The 18,854-nt window shown below is 46.3% G+C and overlaps 1 long non-coding RNA gene across 1 annotated transcript; it reads right to left on the minus strand.

Moving 5' to 3' along the window:
- Positions 1–4,911: 4,911 nt before the first annotated feature.
- LOC145072317 (uncharacterized) lies at positions 4,912–5,924 on the minus strand. The gene is made up of 3 exons (XR_013690974.1): positions 5,703–5,924; positions 5,544–5,619; positions 4,912–5,447 (listed from the first exon to the last, which is right to left on the minus strand). It is a non-coding gene; the product is annotated as an uncharacterized LOC145072317 (long non-coding RNA).
- Between the last annotated feature and the right edge of the window lie 12,930 nt (positions 5,925–18,854).

Here is an 18,854-nt window from a genome sequence, read left to right on the forward strand (position 1 = left end):
TCAGAAAGCAGATGCTACCCGACATTCAGACCAACGCCAGATTTCCACTAATAACCCTCATGAATGATAACCAACGAAATTCCCATTACTAACCCATAACCATACCATAACCCTCAAAGAACAACGAATACCACACCGAAAACCACACAATGAAACCAGCAGATAAACAATAATCCACAATACACACAAGATAACCAGACAACAAGAAAGAAACATACCCGCAGCTGCATCCAACACTGCTCTGACCTCCTCTATTGCAAGCTGAAAAGCACGAACCTGAGCCCTTGGGGGCTCCGCTCCACCCTGACCTCCACTCGTGATCCTCAAAGTGGCCGGTGCTGGAGCCTACACCGGTCCTGCAGCGAGCTGTGGACAGTTGACCCTCAAATGTCCAACCTGATGACAATGATAACAAATCCTCAAATCCCGAACCGGCGCTGACTGCCGACAATCCCTCGCATAGTGCCCCTCCTTTCCGCACTTGTGACATGCACCACCGGACCTACAAACTCCGGTGTGGCTCCTCCCACACTTCCCACAAGTGTGGCTACTCAGGTATCCCACTCTAGAATCAACGGTCTTGGACCGTTTCGGCGCCGGCTGCGACTGCACCGGAGCCTGCCTCAGCTCACGCAACTGCAACTCAATCTCTAACTCGCACCGCCTGGCGGCCTCTTGCAACTCCAACAAACTCTCGCACCTCTGTGTAGACACAAACTGTCTGATATCCCTCTTGAGCATGCTCAGATATCGAGACATCCGAGCCTGCTCCGAAGCGAACTCAGGGCAGAAACATCGCCCTCTCAGTGAACATCCTGGTGATCTCAGTCACCGACTCCGAATCCTGCTTCAACTCCAGGAACTCCTGAGCCAATCTCTCCCTCTCAACTCGCAGAACATAACGAGTGCTGAACATCTCTCTGAACTGATCCCATGAAACCGCAGCCCTCTGCGCATCCGAATATGACCCCGTGGTCAATCTCCACCAATCCTTCGCCCCGAGCCTCAACAGGTTCAGAGCACACCTCACCCTCTGATCAGCAGGGCATGAACACGTGAAGAAACACCCCTCCACATCCGATAACCATCTCATAGCAACAATTGGGTCCTGAACTCCATCAAAGGTGGGAGGCTTCGTATTATCGAAGTCCCGATACTGAAAACCCCGACCAGCTCCTACCCCTGCCACTGCTACAGCCGCTGTAGCCGCCGCGGCAGCTGTCTCTGTGAGAGCTGCATAGCGTTCATCAAAATACTCAACCATGGCGGTCTTGATCGACCCAAACAGTTCCGGCAACTCGGCCCGGAACAACGCATCAACCTCATCATGCAGGATCTCACGAATCCTCGCATCCAACTCGCATGTGCTCATCTGACCGATAACCTTGGGCGGTACTGACCCGCCCGGAACTCCCTCTCCTGCTCCCGATCCTGACCCGGATCCACTCCCAGCATGCCTCAGAATCTCCATACTGAAAAACACCACAAGATCTCAGACACTTCCCGCTAACCCGGGAACTAACTCTCTCAACCCCCACCCTAGAGGTCATGGTTTCCCTGATACGCATATGGGTCCTGTGCTTTCAGTAGTACGGGCCCATACTACCTTCCACACCTACCCATATTTGTATGAAGTACTACCACAACGCCCTAGAGAAAACATAAAAAGAAGCGCTCAACCCTCACCACTAGAGGAACACTGGAAATATCCCACAAGGAAACCCTAGGCTACAGGAATCACAAATCAGGCAGCATTATCATGAAATCCTGAAGATCCCTAGCCTAGCACTAGCATGCTGTTCTAACAAAGCTCAAAAACAAATAATCATGTCAGGTATTTTGGGGTTACTTACTGGCTCCGGCTGATCGTACCTCCGCGTCCTCCTTTACTCATTTTGAAAACTATTTTAAATTCTCTTTTGAAAACTCTCCTCGATTTGAGACTGGAGTCACACGAGTGTTCCTCCAATTCACTCAAACCAAGGCTTTGATACCAACTTGTAACGACCGAAAAATTCCAACCAATTTAAATTTTTCAAAAACAACCCGATTCCATTAAAGTTATTACAAAAATGTTTTCAATACAATTTATTTAAAGTATTCCCAGAATCACATCACGACAACAACATGAGGAGCGGTACGATCACGCCTTCGCCTTGCCACGGTCTCCTGAAGAACCTGAAAAACATTAACCACAACTGTAAGCCCGAAAGCTTAGGGGGATATCCCCAAAATACCAACCACATATACCATACACGCATAACATGCCATAACATATCCGATCACAGAACAGCCATGCACTTCGGGTCTACTGTGTGACTGGTCCGCCGCACCGGCCAACAGTCCACCTGGTCCACCCTCCGAGTCTAGCCATATACCTCGAGTGTGCAGTGTGATTGGTCCGCCCACACCGGGCCTTCAATCCACATGGTCCACTCTCCGAATCTAGCCACATACATCGAGTCTGCAGTGTGATTGGTCCGCCCGCACCGGGCCTTCAATCCACCTGGTCCACTCTCTGAGTCTACAGTATGACTGGTCCGCCCGCACCGGGCCTTCAGTCGGCCTGGTCCACTCGCCGAGCCTCGGCACGTATGGTCCGCCCTCTTGGGGCTTACAGTCTATCCGGACCGCTCGCTGGGCCTTCGGGACAACCGGTCCGCCCTGGGTATCTTGGCCTACAACACAAAGTAGGACCCGCCTCAAGCCAACTCCAGTCCAAACAACCATGTGCACATAAACATACAAACATATAACAATTCACAGTCAACAAACCGATCAACAGATCACATAACATATCATCATCCTAACCAGGATACCGACCTAACCGGTCACTAGCATAGCATCACCCTACATCTCAGGATATCGATCTCAACCAGGTCTCTAGCATATACCATCCTAGCTACCAGGATGCAACATATCAAAGCAATAACACACAACAAATACCCGAATCTAAATCCGATAAAGGGTCGGCCTTGGTGCCTTAGACCCTGTTGATATAGTGAGGATAACTCACCTCGAAACTGCCGATTGAACATATAAGATCCCGTTGCTCCAAACTCCGACACGAACTCCTCCACTGAACAACACCAAAGCACTGAACTCAATAATTACCAAAATACCCCTGTAAGACAACTGGTCAACCCTTGGTCAAAGTCAAAGTCAACCCCTGACTGACTCTACTCGCCAAGTCAACCCGATGACTCGCCGAGTCCCCATGCTCAGAACTTTCCCTAATTCGCGGCTCAACTCGCCGAGTTCCAGGCCATCTTCATCCAAGTCGCCGAGTTGTTCCTCCAACTCGCCGAGTTCCAGCCTATCTTCAAGCAACTCGCCGAGTCCACCCATGTGACTCGTCGAGTACCACCGGGTCTGAATCCATACCGAGGCTTTCCAAGCCATGCAGATGATCCAAACCATAGATCTACCCTTCCTAAGGCCATCAATCACGTAAAGTGGCAAACTTTACTTGAATCCAAGGAGATCTAGGCATTTTCACTCTAGGGTTTGGGCTTGGGACAAGATAGCTCCTTCAATCACTCAAAAATAGGGACTTTTATGCATTCTAACCCTTCTCCATTCCAGATCTGAGGTAGCAACCTCAGATCTAACCTCTAAACTCCAATACACCAAAGGATATGATCTCTAACACCTCCAAAATGATGAATCTAGATTATAGCAGCTGAAACAATGAAATAATACCTCAAAAGGAAGCTCCGAGAGAGGATTAATCCGAATCCTTGCAAAGCTCTTTGACCCAAGTCTCTTCTCCTTCAAGATTTCTTCAACAACCACTTCTCCAAGCTCCAATTGCACTTTGATCCTCTCACACATGACAACTAGGGTTTCTGGACTTAAGAGAGAGTAGAGAGGCCGGGGGAAAGGATGTTATGTTCTTTATATAAGGCTCAACCCCGAGAAATAGGGTTTTCTCCACTCAGCGCCTACTCGCCGAGTCCATCCGCTAACTCGCCGAGTCGGCCACTTAACACGCGACCAAAGTCGCGACCCTACTCGCCGAGTCCCCCCCATGGACTCGCCGAGTCCCCCCCATGGACTCGCCGAGTTCCCTTTCCCAATTTACTCTTTTAGCCCTTCAACTTTACTCTTGATATTCCGGGATGTTACAGGTTACTTCATTTAGGACAATACCTTTGGGTAGCAAGGGTATACAAACAAGCTCATATATACAAACAACATTACTAGTAAACTATAATAGGTATATTTTAGAGATATACTAATAGTATTACTAGAACAATGAAACATACAAAGAGTCAGTTCATACATGAGTCAATAACAAACAATAGATACTATGATGAGAAACTCACAAGAGATACTATAACGAGAAACACACGATAGATACTATGATGAGAAACTAACATACATGCTAGACAGAGAAAGAACACACAATACAGCTAGCACATACATTAAATATACATTAATACAGTTATGTGAGCCATTAAACGGGGCATGACACTACCTGCCATGACCGTTTTTGTATCCAAAATCTCCTTAATTGGGGAGTGTATGAGTTTGCGTATAGATCTATATTGGATTGACTATCCTACACCTTGCTGCTCGCTACAGTGGGACTTGCAAGTCTACGGGTGCCAAATGTCATTTCTTACGGCGTCTTACATCGTCGTTTTACTATTGAGTTGGTAGTAGGGTACAGGCCGATCACATGGTACTTTAAATAACAATTGGTTTAAGGTAGTTAGTACAGCAGTAGTTACTTAATACAACACTACAGTACTATAATATTTTTCCCATCACATTCACTTCGTGAACATTCACACGATGCAAGGTAATGTAAAAACTATATTTTTGGTTAATGATAGTCGAATTGGGAAAATACACACTCTTACAAGAGACACACACAGATACTAGATACCTTGGTAGAAGGCTACTTTTAGTAGGAAACATAGGGTTTTCTAGGAGTGTTCAAACAAATACAAACTTTACAAAACTTATACATCACATCTTACAAACATCTTACAAATGCTTTCATACAAACACAGACACTAATATACTTATGATCTCACCAGCTTTAAAGCTGATAAACTCTTTCAAAATAACTTGTATTCTCATGTCACCAGTAGACAGGTACCAGAGCCAGGTTTTTGAGAAGACGGAGCTCGTTCAAGACTCCTCTTTTATTTTGATGTATATTTTTGGTGTCTATATAACTTGACAGAACACACGTGTACGAAATTATATTATTAATGCAATGGATGATGTTGTTGCTTGTTTACTACTTTGCATTGTTGTGATATTGTACATGACGTCCTCCACCCCCGAACGTTTCTGCCGTTCTATGGTTTTGGGGTGTGACAGATGGGAACCGAAAAGGTTGATCTATTGCCGTAGAAAATATATACTCAGCTATTGCGGCCAAAGTTGTCTCTTGATTTGGCCTTGTGGTTGCTATTGTAAGAAAGTCACTCCTAAGTGTAGAAATAAACAAACACATACATGGGTTACCTTTTGATGAACATTATGATTCATGGAACAAAAAAACTCTATTAATATTGAGCAATTACCTTGATCCACCAGCAAAACGATAGTTGGGTTCCTCCATATTTCTCCTTTACAAGCTAACATTCTTTCAACAACCAACTGAAAAAAATATTTGTTAGATATATTAACTATGTAGACTAAGAATTCAATAAGAATAAATCCATTTGTAAAAAAAGTCAAACCTGAGTTGCAATGCTAGCACGATGTTCCAGGGAGTCAAAGTGTAGTCAAGCCCTTCATTCTGTTGCATCTGATGTTGTATTTGATCATAATATCCTAGAACACAATTTCAGATCCATATGAAACATGTAGCTGGTGATCTGTAGCAGATTTCAGTTTTCCTAGAATAGGTGGCTCATATTTTAGAGAAAAAGAACTCCATGTGTATATATTCAATCAATGAATCCCTCTGAAACGACCCAAAAATACGACCCAAAAATTTCATTTTTCGATATAACTAAAAACCATAATCTGAGTGTCATATCATAAAACCATACGTGATATATCTCAACATAACAAAACACTTTGTGGAAAACTGTATCATATCTATGTCATATCAATTCAAAAACTAAATCAACTCCCAGGATAAAAGCTGAAGTTGTGGTGTGTGCGATGCCATCATCCCGAGCTCTTCCCTCTGCTTGCGGAAGTACCTGAAACCAAAACTGAAACTGTAAGCACGAAGCTTAGTGAGCTCCCCCAAACTACCACATACCATACAATACATAAATAAAGCACATATTGGGCCTTGCTCACTGCATCAGACCGAAGTCTGGAACTAGCTGCATCGGACCGAAGTCCGGAACTGACTGGGACCTTGACCCCATCATGGCCGCCACCTCGGCACGGAAGGTGCCCAATCTCTCATCCATCAGCTCCAGAATCCCCTCCTTGATCGAACCGAAGATCACAGGAGTCTGCTCTAAAATGATGCGCGTAATCTCCGAAGAAAGAAACTCTCGGGTCTGCTCATCCATGCGCTCGTCCCCCGAGCCTAAACCTGATCCCTCCCCGGCACCTCCGCTGCCGGCTGCTGGTCTGGAACGCAAAACCACCATTCTGAAACACATCACAACTACATCAGAAAACTGAAATATCTCAAGGGATCATTGATACTACAACTAGCTCCCTGGTCTTGTCTCAACCTTTCTTGATTCGAGTACGGATCCTCTGCTTTCAGTAGTACGGGCCCATACTACCTTCCACATCTATCCGTACTTTCTTCAAGAACTGCCTTGACTTCACCAAATCATTTCTACTACTACAGATCTCTGCTACTCTCATCCTAGGCTTGCCCTAGGGAAACCTCAGACTCAACTCAACTAGTCCTCAGCTGCTGAAGGTCTCCTTATAATGCTAATTAGCCACCACCTGAACACCATCACATGTGACGAGGATCAGATAATCCTTTAAGTAAAAGACCCGTCCCTATAACGGTTGGACTCAAACAAGAGCTGCGCAATAGGCCCAGTTCCAGCTCTCTGGGATTATTCAACCCTGATCACATGTGGTGTGACGTGTTCACCTAATGGCTAACTCCCATCACTCAGAACCCCACAAAGCACGAAGCAAGCAGCATTCGGATAAAGGAAACATACTCAGGCAAAACTATTCTCATAACGAGAAACTGTACTAGCATACAATGCTAAGCTCATACTATCAGGCATAACCTAAACAGGCTATCCTACTGCTGTCTACTCAATACTAGCATGCAATACACATAAAGCTGTAACACATAAAGCAGGCACATAAGGCATCCTCCTAGATCCTTAGTCCTATACTAGCATGCTGTTCTACTGAAACTGAAACTGAACAAATAACTTGTATGGGTAATTTGGGAGTACTTACTTGAGCTCGGCTGATCGCATGCACCACACCCTTATCTCGTTTAAAAATTTCTTTCTTTCTAAGTGCTTTCAAAATTCTTTTAGAAAACATTTTCCTTTTAAAAAATCTTTTTATTTCCCCTTAGTTTGAGTTCAGATACACCCGGAAGTGTATCCGAATCCCTCAAACCAGGGCTCTGATACCAACTTGAAACGACCCAAAAATACGACCCAAAAATTTCATTTTTCGATATAACTAAAAACCATAATCTGAGTGTCATATCATAAAACCATACGTGATATATCTCAACATAACAAAACACTATGCGGAAAACTGTATCATATCTATGTCATATCAATTCAAAAACTAAATCAACTCCCAAGATAAAAGCTGAAGTTGTGGTGTGTGCGATGCCATCATCCCGAGCTCTTCCCTCTGCTTGTGGAAGTACCTGAAACCAAAACTGAAACTGTAAGCACGAAGCTTAGTGAGCTCCCCCAAACTACCACATACCATACAATACATAAATAAAACACATACTGGGCCTTGCTCACTGCATCAGACCGAAGTCTGGAACTAGCTGCATCGGACCGAAGTCCGGAACTGACTGGGACCTTGTCCCCTGCATCGGACCAGAGTCCGGAACTAACTGCATCGGACCGAAGTCCGGAACTGACTGCATCGGACCGAAGTCCGGAACTGACTGCATCGGACCGAAGTCCGGAACTGACTGATCATGGCATAGCATAAAACATACAAGTATTATAATCACATATACTGCATACTGCATCGGAACAGAGTCCGGAACACATAACACAAACATGCTTGTACCACAAAGACATCAAGCACTCTAACTACTGCATCAGACCAAAGTTCGGAACTACTGATAATTAAACGTGCCGGCATTGTGGCCGTAGACCCGTTCCTACTGAAGGGAAACTCACCTCGTGAACTGGCTGCTGAGTGTATGGCTCTGGAAGCTAACTGCTGCTGCTCTGGTATCTCCCCGGCTACAAGTCCATAAACACACTCAATCAAATACTAAACACTGTACTGGGTAAAATGACTCTTTTACCCTTGGTCAAAGTCAACTCTCGGTCAAGGTCAACTCTCGGTCAAAGTCAACTCTCGGTTGACCTGACTCGCCGAGTTGGACCGCCAACTCGCCGAGTCCCTATTCTCACTCCTCGACCCTACTCGCTGCTACTCGTCGAGTATGACATCAACTCGGCCAGTACCCTCTCGATCCAAGAACTCAGACAATCTTCATCCGACTCGCCGAGTCATATGAACAACTCGACGAGTTGTTCTTGAGCTTAAGAAGATTGCCTTGGACTCGCCGAGTTGTATGAACAACTCGCCGAGTCCCTCCATTACTGAGTCTACCCTCAAACTCGCTGAGTCCACTCCACTACTCACTGGTCCCACTCGACACCGCTCAAAAGGAAGAAATCGGGGACTCGCGACTCGACTCGCCGAGTCGTTCTTCCGACTCGCCGAGTCACCGCCATGCAACTATTCTACACTCGATTCTGCTCGAATCCAAAACATACAAATGATAGATCTGAGTCCAATAAGCTGATTTACCACGTAAAGTTTCCAACTTTACGTGTACAAACACATGAACAAGGGAATAAAGGCTAAAAAGGCACTTAAAAGGGTAGATCTAGGGTTATGATGCAAAATAGCTCCATAAAGGCAATAGATCTGGGCTCTACAACTCCTAAATGAACAGATCTAAAGATATCTTGACATAAAAGGGCTTCCATATCAACATAAGGCTTGAGAAAAGCATCAACTAGATCTAGAGGGGGTTTTAAAGCATAAAAGGGAAGGAAATCCGAAGAATACCTCAAAGAACTCTTGTTTTCCCTTGAATCTCTGCTCTACAATCCTTCTCCTTGCTCCTTTCTTCTTCTCCTTCTTCAAGCCTTCACAATTGCACACAAAATCACTTAGAATCACTCAAGAACGAATTAGGGTTTTCTCACAGCTTCTGAGGGTGAAGGAGGCGAGAATGGAGGCCATAAGGTGGCTTAAATAGTGGGCAACCCGGGGATTTAGGGTTTCTCCCAGACGGGCAGACTCGCCGACTCCAGAATATGGACTCGCCGAGTCGCCAGCTAACACGTGCTCGAAATCCCGTCCCTACTCGGCGAGTCAGGCTATGAACTCGCCGAGTCCCTCTTGCAAAACTTCAAAATAAATACCAAGGAATCATCATACCAGAGACGGGTCGTTACAATTCTCCCCCACTTATCTCAGACTTCGTCCTCGAAGTCTGCTACGGCTGAATCTGCAAATACCTCTGGGTAGTGCTCTCTCATCTCCTCCTCAGCCTCCCACGTCCATTCCGATCCCTTCCGGTGCTGCCACTGCACCTTCACTAACTGAATTTCCTTGTTCCTCAAGGTCTTGGTCTTCCGGTCCAGAATCGCGACCGGCCTCTCAATATAATTTAGGCTGCTATCAACCTGAATATCCTCTAGGGGAACGACTGCCGACTCATCTACCAAACACTTCCTCAACTGAGACACATGGAAAGTGTTGTGGATCTGACTAAGCTCCTCAGGAAGATCTAACCGATAAGCAACCCGACCCACCCAGGCCAAAACCCTGAAAGGACCAATAAATCTGAGGCCCAACTTGCCCCTCTTCCAGAATCTGATGACACCCTTCCAAGGTGAGACCTTTAGAAGGACCATATCCCCCACCTGGAACTCCAAGTCCGAACGCCTCCTGTCGGCGTAGCTCTTCTGCCGACTCTGCGCAGTCTGCAGTCTAGTACGGACCTGCTGGATCAACTCGGTCGTCTTGAGCACCACCTCTGTGCTCCCGATGACTCGCTGACCGACCTCGCCCCAACAAATCGGGGTCTTACACCTCCTCCCATAAAGCATCTCAAAGGGAGGTCGATCAATGCTCGCATGATAACTGTTGTTATACGAAAATTCCGCTAACGGAAGATACGTATCCCAACTGCCACCGAAATCTAGAACACATGCCCTAAGCATGTCCTCGAGAGTCTGAATCGTCCTCTCGCTCTGCCCGTCCGTCTGAGGGTGGAAAGTGGTGCTGAAATGGAGACGAGTACCCATCTCGTCGTGGAACCGCTTCCAGAATCTGGATGTGAAACGGACATCTCGGTCTGACACCACCGATACCGGCACTCCATGACGTGCCACAATCTCTCGCATATAGATATCGGCTAACTTCTCCGCCGATATACTCTCCTGGATCGGGATAAAATGGGCACTCTTCGTCAACCGATCCACTACTACCCATATCGAATCCACTCCTCGTGCGGTCCTGGGGAGCTTGGTGACAAAATCCATGGTGATGTCCTCCCATTTCCACACGGGAATGTCTAACGGCTGCATCTTGCCGTGAGGTCTCTGGTGCTCCGCCTTGACCTTCCGGCAGGTCAGGCATCTCTCAACGTACCAGGCGACGTCCCGCTTCGTGCAGGGCCACCAATAATCAGGTCGAAGATCTCGATACATCTTCGTCGCCCCTGGGTGGATAGAAAACCGAGACTTATGAGCCTCATCCATCAACACTTGCCGTACTCCACCCCAGTACGGTACCCACACCCTCCCGTGAAGCGTCAGCAATCCCCAACTATCATAATCAAACGAGGCTACTCGGCCCACGATCCTCTCACACTTCTGTCTCTCCTCCTTGAGGCCCTCCACCTGTGCCTCCTTGATCTGCTCCAACAACGGAGTGATCACTGTCATCCTCAAACACAGATCTCTGATAGGGGCCGCCTACACTTTGCGGCTTAGGGCGTCGGCCACCACGTTGGCCTTCCCTGGGTGGTAAAGGATCTCACAATCATAATCCTTTAGCACATCCAACCACCTCCTCTGCCTCATGTTCAGACTCGGCTGATCCATAAGGTACCTCAAACTCTTGTGATCCGTGTAAATAGTACAACGGACCCCATAAAGGTAATGCCTCCAAATCTTGAGGGCAAACACAACTGCCCCCAGCTCCAAATCATGGGTAGGATAATTAGCCTCGTGAGGCTTCAACTGTCTCGAGGCATAAGCTATCACATGGACTCGCTGCATCAATACTGCTCCCATACCTGTGATCGAGGCATCACAGTAGACTACGAAGTCCTCTACTCCCTCTGGCAAGGTAAGGATCGGAGCCTCGCACAATCTCTGTCTGAGGGTCTCGAACGCTGCCTGCTGCTCAGGCCCCCAACGAAATACCACCAACTTCTTGGTCAGTCGGGTGAGTGGCACTACTATCTTGGAGAAGTCCTGAATAAATCTCCGATAATACCCTGCCAACCCTAGGAAGCTCTGAATCTCAGATGGAGACTATGGGACCTCCCACTGCATCACGGCCTCTATCTTGGCCGGATCTACCAAAATACCCTTCTGGTTGACGAGGTGACCAAGAAACTGCACCTCGCGCAACCAGAACTCATATTTGGAGAACTTTGCGAAAAGTCTCTCCCTCCTCAAAGCCTCCAGCACCTCCCGTAGGTGCTCCTCGTGCTGCTCCTGCGTCTTGGAATATACCAAGATATCATCTATGAATACTATCACTGACAGATCCTGCATCGACCTGCACACGCGGTTCATGAGATCCATGAACGCGGCTGGAGCATTGGTGAGCCCAAATGGCATTACCACAAACTCATAATGACCATACCTGGTCCTGAAAGCAGTCTTCTGTACATCCTCATCTCTAATCCACATCTGATGATAACCGGAGCGTAGATCGATCTTGGAGAACCAAGACGCTCCCTGAAGCTGATCAAACAAGTCATCTATCCTCGGAAGTGGGTAACGGTTCTTCACCGTTACCTTATTCAACTCCCGATAATCTATACACATACGATGCGACCCATCCTTCTTCCTCACAAACAGGATCGGCGCTCCCCAAGGCGAACTGCTCGGCCGAATGAAACCCTTGTCTAACAGCTCCTGCAGCTGTGTAGACAACTCCTGCATCTCAGGGGGAGCTAGTCGATACGGTGCCTTGGCTATCGGAGCCGCACCTGGAATTAGGTCGATCCTGAACTCAACCTGTCTCTCAGGAGGTATCCCCGACAAATCCTCGGGAAACACATCCGGGTAGTCTCGCACTATAGGAACATCATCAACTGTCGTCTTGCCCTTCTCCCGGGCATCCAAGACGTAAGCTACAAAACCGGCGCAACCCTGCTGAACATAGCGTCTCGCCCTTGTGGCGGAACAAAAGATCGGTCCACGCTATGACCTATCGCCCTGAATCACTAACTCTCCCCCATTGGGAGTGCGAACCCTCACTAGCTGAAGCTCACAATCAATCACCGCCCTATTGGGGCTTAGCCAATCCATGCCCACAATAACCTTATTCCCTCGCAGGGGAATAGGTACCAGGTCCACTGAAAACTGCTCATCAAACAACTGAAGGGAACACCCTCTATGCACTCTGCCGACCCTCACGGTCCTATCATCTGCTATCTCAACCTCTAATGGACAATCCAGCTCCCCAGGAGCTCTACTAAATCTCTTGCTAAGCGCAAGCGATACGAATAATCGGGTAGCCCCCGAATTGAACAATACCATAGCAGAAATGCCGTTCACAGAGAACGACCCCGTCACCACATCAGGAGTCGCTCGCGCCTCCTCTGCTGTCATCTGAAACGCCCTGCTCTTCGCCACTGGCGTCTCGGCTCGGCCCTGAAGGCCATTTGTAATCCTCAAGGTAGCAAGGGCAGGTGCAGCCACCTTCCCTGCTGCAGCTAAACTCGGACACTGGGACTTTTTATGTCCCCTCTGATTGCACTGAAAGCAAATCAGATCTGATGCTGCAACGGCAGTAGCAGGGGCCGTACAATCCCTACTCAAATGCCCAATCCGACCGCACTTGTAGCAGCCGGAACTCCCTGCCTTGCACGCCCCCTCGTGCAATCTCCCACACTTGCCACATCGACCGTGGCTGTGCTGACTCCTAGATCTGTGATCTGAAACCCTGGGATTTTTGCCCGAACCGCCTGAACCCAAAACCGCCTCCGGTTTCCTCTTCTTCTCCATCTCGAGATCAATCTCCCTCTCCCGAGCCCTAAGCAATCATATCTTCCAGCGTTTTACAGCTGGACCGACTCACAAACTGGCGGATATCGCTCCGCAACATCTCATGATAACGGGCCTTCTTCATTTCCTCATCAGCTACGTACTGAGGAACGAGAAGAGCCCTCTCCCTGAACTTGGCGGTGATCTCCGCCACTGTCTCTATAGTCTGGGTGAGGTCCTGAAACTCCCTAGCTAACTGCTGCACCTCAATGACCGGTGCAAACTCCGCCTTGAACCTAGTAGAGAAATCAGCCCAGGTCATGGCGTCCAATGCTGCATCATCCCCAATGGCATGTCCGACCTCCTCCCACCAATCCCGTGCCCTGTCCTTCAGAAGACAGGACGCCAATCTGACCTTGTCCCCCTCGGGACACCTGCTAGTGCGGAAAGCGTTGGCCACATCCGCCAACCATCTGGTACTCGCTATGGGGTCCCGCGCCCCATGATAGTCCGGAGCTCCACATGCCCTGAACTCCCTGAAAGTAAGGGTGTGCGACCCCATCATGGCCGCCACCTCGGCACGGAAGGTGCCCAATCTCTCATCCATCAGCTCCAGAATCCCCTCCTTGATCGAACCGAAGATCACAGGAGTCTGCTCTAAAATGATGCGCGTAATCTCCGAAGAAAGAAACTCTCGGGTCTGCTCATCCATGCGCTCGTCCCCCGAGCCTGAACCTGATCCCTCCCCGGCACCTCCGCTGCCGGCTGCTGGTCTGGAACGCAAAACCACCATTCTGAAACACATCACAACTACATCAGAAAACTGAAATATCTCAAGGGATCATTGATACTACAACTAGCTCCCTGGTCTTGTCTCAACCTTTCTTGATTCGAGTACGGATCCTCTGCTTTCAGTAGTACGGGCCCATACTACCTTCCACATCTATCCGTACTTTCTTCAAGAACTGCCTTGACTTCACCAAATCATTTCTACTACTACAGATCTCTGCTACTCTCATCCTAGGCTTGCCCTAGGGAAACCTCAGACTCAACTCAACTAGTCCTCAGCTGCTGAAGGTCTCCTTATAATGCTAATTAGCCACCACCTGAACACCATCACATGTGACGAGGATCAGATAATCATTTAAGTAAAAGACCCGTCCCTATAACGGTTGGACTCAAACAAGAGCTGCGCAATAGGCCCAGTTCCAGCTCTCTGGGATTATTCAACCCTGATCACATGTGGTGTGACGTGTTCACCTAATGGCTAACTCCCATCACTCAGAACCCCACAAAGCACGAAGCAAGCAGCATTCGGATAAAGGAAACATACTCAGGCAAAACTATTCTCATAACGAGAAACTGTACTAGCATACAATGCTAAGCTCATACTATCAGGCATAACCTAAACAGGCTATCCTACTGCTGTCTACTCAATACTAGCATGCAATACACATAAAGCTGTAACACATAAAGCAGGCACATAAGGCATCCTCCTAGATCCTTAGTCCTATACTAGCATGCTGTTCTACTGAAACTGAAACTGAACAAATAACTTGTATGGGTAATTTGGGAGTACTTACTTGAGCTCGGCTGATCGCATGCACCACACCCTTATCTCGTTTAAAAATTTCTTTCTTTCTAAGTGCTTTCAAAATTCTTTTAGAAAACATTTTCCTTTTAAAAAATCTTTTTATTTCCCCTTAGTTTGAGTTCAGATACACCCGGAAGTGTATCCGAATCCCTCAAACCAGGGCTCTGATACCAACTTGAAACGACCCAAAAATACGACCCAAAAATTTCATTTTTCGATATAACTAAAAACCATAATCTGAGTGTCATATCATAAAACCATACGTGATATATCTCAACATAACAAAACACTATGCGGAAAACTGTATCATATCTATGTCATATCAATTCAAAAACTAAATCAACTCCCAAGATAAAAGCTGAAGTTGTGGTGTGTGCGATGCCATCATCCCGAGCTCTTCCCTCTGCTTGTGGAAGTACCTGAAACCAAAACTGAAACTGTAAGCACGAAGCTTAGTGAGCTCCCCCAAACTACCACATACCATACAATACATAAATAAAACACATACTGGGCCTTGCTCACTGCATCAGACCGAAGTCTGGAACTAGCTGCATCGGACCGAAGTCCGGAACTGACTGGGACCTTGTCCCCTGCATCGGACCAGAGTCCGGAACTAACTGCATCGGACCGAAGTCCGGAACTGACTGCATCGGACCGAAGTCCGGAACTGACTGCATCGGACCGAAGTCCGGAACTGACTGATCATGGCATAGCATAAAACATACAAGTATTATAATCACATATACTGCATACTGCATCGGAACAGAGTCCGGAACACATAACACAAACATGCTTGTACCACAAAGACATCAAGCACTCTAACTACTGCATCAGACCAAAGTTCGGAACTACTGATAATTAAACGTGCCGGCATTGTGGCCGTAGACCCGTTCCTACTGAAGGGAAACTCACCTCGTGAACTGGCTGCTGAGTGTATGGCTCTGGAAGCTAACTGCTGCTGCTCTGGTATCTCCCCGGCTACAAGTCCATAAACACACTCAATCAAATACTAAACACTGTACTGGGTAAAATGACTCTTTTACCCTTGGTCAAAGTCAACTCTCGGTCAAGGTCAACTCTCGGTCAAAGTCAACTCTCGGTTGACCTGACTCGCCGAGTTGGACCGCCAACTCGCCGAGTCCCTATTCTCACTCCTCGACCCTACTCGCTGCTACTCGTCGAGTATGACATCAACTCGGCCAGTACCCTCTCGATCCAAGAACTCAGACAATCTTCATCCGACTCGCCGAGTCATATGAACAACTCGACGAGTTGTTCTTGAGCTTAAGAAGATTGCCTTGGACTCGCCGAGTTGTATGAACAACTCGCCGAGTCCCTCCATTACTGAGTCTACCCTCAAACTCGCTGAGTCCACTCCACTACTCACTGGTCCCACTCGACACCGCTCAAAAGGAAGAAATCGGGGACTCGCGACTCGACTCGCCGAGTCGTTCTTCCGACTCGCCGAGTCACCGCCATGCAACTATTCTACACTCGATTCTGCTCGAATCCAAAACATACAAATGATAGATCTGAGTCCAATAAGCTGATTTACCACGTAAAGTTTCCAACTTTACGTGTACAAACACATGAACAAGGGAATAAAGGCTAAAAAGGCACTTAAAAGGGTAGATCTGGGGTTATGATGCAAAATAGCTCCATAAAGGCAATAGATCTGGGCTCTACAACTCCTAAATGAACAGATCTAAAGATATCTTGACATAAAAGGGCTTCCATATCAACATAAGGCTTGAGAAAAGCATCAACTAGATCTAGAGGGGGTTTTAAAGCATAAAAGGGAAGGAAATCCGAAGAATACCTCAAAGAACTCTTGTTTTCCCTTGAACCTCTGCTCTACAATCCTTCTCCTTGCTCCTTTCTTCTTCTCCTTCTTCAAGCCTTCACAATTGCACACAAAATCACTTAGAATCACTCAAGAACGAATTAGGGTTTTCTCACAGCTTCTGAGGGTGAAGGAGGCGAGAATGGAGGCCATAAGGTGGCTTAAATAGTGGGCAACCCGGGGATTTAGGGTTTCTCCCAGACGGGCAGACTCGCCGACTCCAGAATATGGACTCGCCGAGTCGCCAGCTAACACGTGCTCGAAATCCCGTCCCTACTCGGCGAGTCAGGCTATGAACTCGCCGAGTCCCTCTTGCAAAACTTCAAAATAAATACCAAGGAATCATCATACCGGAGACGGGTCGTTACACCCTCCTTTTGTCACCTCCTATTTCTGATTGGTTCCATGTCTGGTCGACACTCTACAGACTTTGCATCCTAGTTGGTTTACTCCAACATTCTAACAGTTAGGCTTCGTCAACATTGAAACAATGCTCCTTGACTTTTATTTGATAATTGCAACAGAAAAACCCAGAGTTAGTTATCTGAACAAATTCAGTAACAACACGGACTAAGAACAAAACATAAGACATGAAAATGTTATCACACACCTCTCTATTGCATCTATCATCCTCATCGCTCTCCTTTTTAGATTCCATTTCCCTGTAATCTTCAAGGCCTTTTCTAAGGAAAGAACCAACACTCATAGTCCAAAATTTGTTCAATTTCATTGAAATCTAACTTTAAGAACTAAAAAAAAGTAGTAACCTGAGGATTAAGTGTGGTACGGTCATGCCATTCCCAGAAACAATCAACCAAATTGTCCAAAGTAATCAGAAACGTCAATCAATCTCGTAGTCGTGGGTGATGAAGTTTTAGTTCACGTACTATACTAATATGGAATTGGCAAAGGTCCAGAGGAAAATCGAAAACTACAAAAAAAAACTTTAGTCTTATTAGAATAAACCACAATCAGACAATTACACATTTGTTATGCTAAAAAAAAGGGAGAGATCGAGTAAAATCTAATAGATGCGAACAAAAGTTGTCTAAGGGTACAACACAACAGGTAGTAGGTCCACAAAAATCTGATTAAAAACAAAAAAGAAAAACGAAAAATGAAATTACCTTTTTTTGATGTGGTTGAGTAGTGATGAAGTAGAAAATTGGATAGAACGTCTCCTTCGTTGGTTCAAACTGAGACAGACACAGAAGGAATTGCTTCTTGCAAGACCAATCGAGTGAGTATTGAATGCCGATTGTTGTAGATTTTTTCATCGATGACGGTAGATAAAGAAGAAAAAGGAGTCGGTCAGCGGAGTAGATGGAGGTCAAAGAACGAGATTAAGATTATTTTCTAAGGTTTAAAGAAAGACTTGCTCTTTCTTTCATCTTTGAAGTCGCCGACTAGGAAAAGGTTAGAGAAGCATCTAAGTTGGTGATAAAGAAGAATGGTTATGGAAGAGATAAATGTGTAAAGGGAATCACAGATGTGATTAAAGTAACCCGATGGAGGATCGTGTGTCTCACAGTTTGGAAGCCGGTGTAGAAACGGATGAAGGGTGAAGCGGTGGAGATCGATTGTAGGATGTTATTCTCTGAAGCCGATGAGTTTAGAGAGAGATGGAAGGTTTTCAAAAAGCGGTGGGAAACATCAAGGGAAGTATAGGCGGTGATCCGAGGAGATAGGTGAAGAAGAAGCACACAAATCCGAATATGATTGGATGAGAAAACGATGGGGGAAGATAAGGCGGTAGATTGCTAACACGTGTTGACAAAGAATATACATAATGTCAAAAAATAACCCCTTTTCTTCTTTTTTACAATTTATAATGTTCTAGCCGAAAGTTTATTGTTTCTCCGAAGTTTGTTACATTCTTTTACAATTTTAGCCCAATTTTAAAATACCTTTAGAAAATTTGTCAACAATGTTTTTACTATTTTCTCCATGTTTTTGTAATAACTTATATTATTTTTTTTTTTGTATAATATCGTTATATCTTTTTTACAACTTTGTTTTATGAATTCGTCCAAACATTTCTTATAAAATT

Source organism: Lactuca serriola, chromosome 1 (assembly GCF_051521515.1).
Source record: "Lactuca serriola cultivar US96UC23 chromosome 1, Lser_US96UC23_V15, whole genome shotgun sequence".
Lineage (NCBI taxonomy): Eukaryota > Viridiplantae > Streptophyta > Magnoliopsida > Asterales > Asteraceae > Lactuca > Lactuca serriola.